Genomic DNA, 4,198 nt, shown 5'->3' with positions numbered 1-4,198 from the left:
TGAATGACAGTAGAGGGGATAGTAGAGGATAGGAAAGGCAGCAGAACACAACAGACACTAGTATGGCAATATGTAAATCAATGCATGTGTAACTGATGTAATTCTGCAATCTCTATATGGGGTAAAAATGGGAGTTCATAACCCACTTGAATCAAAGTGTGAAATATGATATATCAAGAAATTTGTAATGTTTTGAACAACCAACAATAAAAAATTTAAAAAACAAACAAAAAAAAACCACTTCCAATTTTTTGGGAAATGTGTGCCTGCCAATTTAGAACTGTTTATTTGAAAAATTATTTGGTTGATATTGATGAAATTGATTCTTGATAAGTTCTTTTTTAAAAAAAAATCTTTTCTTATTCAAAGTTTGAACTGCAGTCAATTATATATATGTAGCTGATTGTCCTGCGGGTAAATATAAGTTTCACGTTTCCTAGCATTTATTACTCAGTAAATTTCCCTTGTGTGTTTTGATGGCTGTAAAGTCTCTTGTCATCTTTCTAATCTGTTCAATAAACCTTATTTTTACAGTTTCAAAAATAAATAAATAAATAAATAAATTAACTTTACTAAACTAATTTTTTAAAAATCCAATAAAATTTTAAATATAAATCAAAATTTAATGTAAATTAATTTATTAAATTTAGAGATAAAATTAATAAAATTAAATAATCAGTAAAATTAATAAAATAATTTAAATTAATGAAATTAATTCATAAATTTATAATTTGACTTATTTTAAATAATTTAATTTATATTAAATTTTAATTAATTTTAATAAAATATTCTCAATGGTTTTAGAAACTTCAAGTGTCAGAGAAGCATTTGCTGTATAATCTGCTTTTTCAGTTCTTTGATATCACCTGACATAAGCTAGAAAATTTTGGTTTATCTTTTATCTTAATTTACAAAAATAAAAAAAGATTTTAACTACTCCATTTTTAACTTTTTCATCTTTCAAAACTTTGTATTATTTTATCTTCCCCACTTTTTTTTTGATCAAATGTTTTTTTAAAATAATGTGTTTATAAGCATTACTTTAGGTCCCAAAAAAGTATGTAAACACTCCAGACATTTAATGACACATTCTTACAAATTAAAAAGGATGAATGTGATTATACTTTTGGTTTCACTGACAAAAGTCATCTTCCTTCTGGACATATTTAACATCTAGGAAAGGAAATGAATGTCAAGTGACTTTTTTAATAGAATGAAGATAAGTAAAATGGATAGGTGTCATAGCATTTGAATTAAAAGAATCTTAGAATTTATGCACTAAACTTCATGTTCAAGCCCTCCCACTGTAATTTTCTTTTAGTAGTTATACAGTGTTTTTTTTATAAACTAAAGAATTCACACCTTTACTACATCATATTTTGTTTGCATATAGCCCAAATTCTGAGGTATATATCTTTTTCATATGGGTTGGATTTTTCTTCTTTTCAGTAATATAAATGAATCATTTTTTTTATATTAATATAATTAAATTTAACAAATATAATTATAAAAAGGTTGAAGCTATAGTTATTTTTGCTGTTGATTACCTGATAGCACAGGAACAAAATTTTATATGAAAAAGCTACAGCAAACAAACACAAATAAAATTTTAATATGTGCTACAGCAAAAAAAAAAAAAAAAACAAAAACAAAAAAAGGTGGGGAGGGGAGTCAAAACACCTGGTAGCTCTATATATCAACTTTTTCCTTTTTCTTTTTCTTTGCAAATACACAAGTTCTTTTCAAAAAGGCCACTCTGTAAATAGTTCAAATTGTTTATGGCTTCTTTAAACTGCTAAATCATCTCTGGCTTGAGAATCACCTATTGCTTTAAAAAGTCCTTTGGTACAACCCTGGCGCTGTTGTCAGGGGACACTGGCAACGGCGTAAAAGTGGGCATGAAGTCTGTGATGGGATTCAAATGGGGATTCCCAGGTCCACCAGGTCCAAGTCCAGCTAGGCTAATCAGTGGCACTGCCGCAGAATGTGGTGCCAAGAACAGATTCACAGCCACTCTTTTACCAGCTCTGAATTCTGCATCTTTCAAACTTCTTGGTACATTCTCACCTTCCTTTCTCCTTCCTCTGGAGTCTAGACATCTCATGGCATGAGTAGAAAGTTTTGGTGGTGGAACAGATAAAGGAGATTTTGTTTCCAGAAATTTTTAAAAAAGTTCTAGGAAAGAACTATTAAGCAGAGATTACTCATTTGGTCTCAAAGATGTGCTGGGGACATTTTTTTATCCTTCTCCAAGCCAACCCATCATCCACTTAGTAACGTCACCATCATCTCCATTCAACAACTGCTCCATTTTCTCCTTTTGAATGTCCAGGATGCTTCGCAATAACTGTAACTCTTCATGACGCTTACTTTTCGATGTATGGAAATGCCCAATGAACAGGTTTCTCATTAGAGCTTTGTCCACTTTTTCTTCTGTGCCATTTTCCACGTTCATCATTTTCTTTTGTGCATTATTCAACATTTCTTGTTGGAGTTCATTGTGCTTTTTAAGTCCTTCAATCTGTTCTTCCTTTAGATGTAACTGTTGTGTAAGTCTGGTTGCTGAATCCAACACACCGTTGACTTCATCCAAATGTTCCTGTAATAATAATACATCTCTAGATTTTCTGCCTTTTCCTTCCATTTGGTTATATATTGTCTTTCCTTTTCTAATTCAGCCAAATACATAGCTTTTTCTTCTTGTTGGCAGTGCTCTAGAACCATTGGCAGGTTAGTTAATGACATGGCATACTGCTTTACTTGTTCTTGGTAGAGAAAAAGCTGCAGTGCATTCTCATCCCTCTCTTGGGAGAGTAAATGCACCTGTTTCTGCAGGGACTCTGCCTGCACACTGGCTTGATGAGTTGCATTAGAAGAGGAAAGTAGCTTTTCCTCCAATAGTGTGTATTTTTCTCTCAGGTTCATCTCTCTCTTCTCTGCAGCCTAAATTTCCCGGGTGTAAGAATCTTCTGATTCTAAAGATGGCTCCCCAGTCTTTGTACCTCTTGATTTAAGAGTAATTCTTTGTCATGTAGGTGTTGAACCTCTTGCTAGAGGGTACTCTTTTCCATCTGTTGGTTCTTTAGGGAAAAGGTGAGTTGGTCTGTCTCCTGCTGACATAGAATGGTCTTCTCCTGTGTGGATTCAACTGCATTTAAAAGCCAATTTAATTCCCCAGGCTTGCCCTGTTCTTTTTCTTGTAAAAGTTGCTCCTTCATTGAATGGTACTCCAACTGTTGTTCTTGCAGCATCACAGAGAACTTCATGTTCATATCTTGTAATGCTTGTTCTCCATTTCCTTTTCTTTGGATGTTTCTATTATTTTTTTCAGTTTCCCCTTTTAGTTGAGAAATGTCCATTTCTAAAATTAATATTCTCTCCTTGAGGTTAGTTATTGCTTGCCTCAACAACTCATTTTCATTCACTTTGTTACTGAATTTTGCATTTGAAGAAAGTAACTGATCACTTTTGGCTTGGATAAAGAGGTTTTTTTCTCTCAGTAAATTTTGTAGCAGATCTTGTTTTTCCTTGAGCTGTTTAATTTTGGAATCTGATTGTTCATGTTCTTTCTTTTTTCTCTTGGAGGTGGCAGCAGTTTCATCAGACAACCTGTGGTTACTTTCCTGGAGCATCCTAATGGTGGCATCTTTTTCTTGCAGCAATTGTCTCAGCTCTTTGTCTTCTGAGGACTGGGAGGTAAGTTATGATGCAGACAAGAGCTGGGGTGTACTCATATCAAGTTTTCCTGAATAAATTTTAGCCTGAGGAGCTTGTATCTCCATATCTTTCTGCTGGATAACTTGAGTGAGTTTGCCAACTTCATCTTTGGACAGCTGATCAGTCTGTTTGGTTAAAGATATATTCTTTTCATTTAGAAGTTGAATATCAAGTTCTCGTTCTTGGATTCCTTTCATTTATTTTTCAGTTTCATAGTTACACAGGTTGTGTTCTTCACTTCCATTTCCTATAGGAAGGCTTTTAAATTTTGTTTCTTGAAAACTATCAGAATTGTCTGCTGGAGTACTGTGTGTGTCTCCTTGCAACTGGGCTTTTATTTATTCAATGGTTTACTGCAAATTCTTAAATTCCTCATCTTTCTGTTCCATCACAGAAGGCTGCAATTGACTACATTCCAGCTTCAAGTTTTCACACTGCTCAATTATTTGTCACATTTCCAAACCAAGCTGCTCTTTTTCCC

The 4,198-nt window shown here is 33.2% G+C and overlaps 1 pseudogene; it reads right to left on the bottom strand.

Moving 5' to 3' along the window:
• Positions 1–1,806: 1,806 nt before the first annotated feature.
• On the bottom strand, positions 1,807–3,914 carry LOC107134644 (annotated as a pseudogene).
• Positions 3,915–4,198: the final 284 nt, after the last annotated feature.

Source organism: Marmota marmota, unplaced genomic scaffold (assembly GCF_001458135.2).
Source record: "Marmota marmota marmota unplaced genomic scaffold, marMar, whole genome shotgun sequence".
In the NCBI taxonomy this organism is placed as follows: domain Eukaryota; kingdom Metazoa; phylum Chordata; class Mammalia; order Rodentia; family Sciuridae; genus Marmota; species Marmota marmota.
This window is presented reverse-complemented; position numbering and strand designations above follow the sequence as displayed.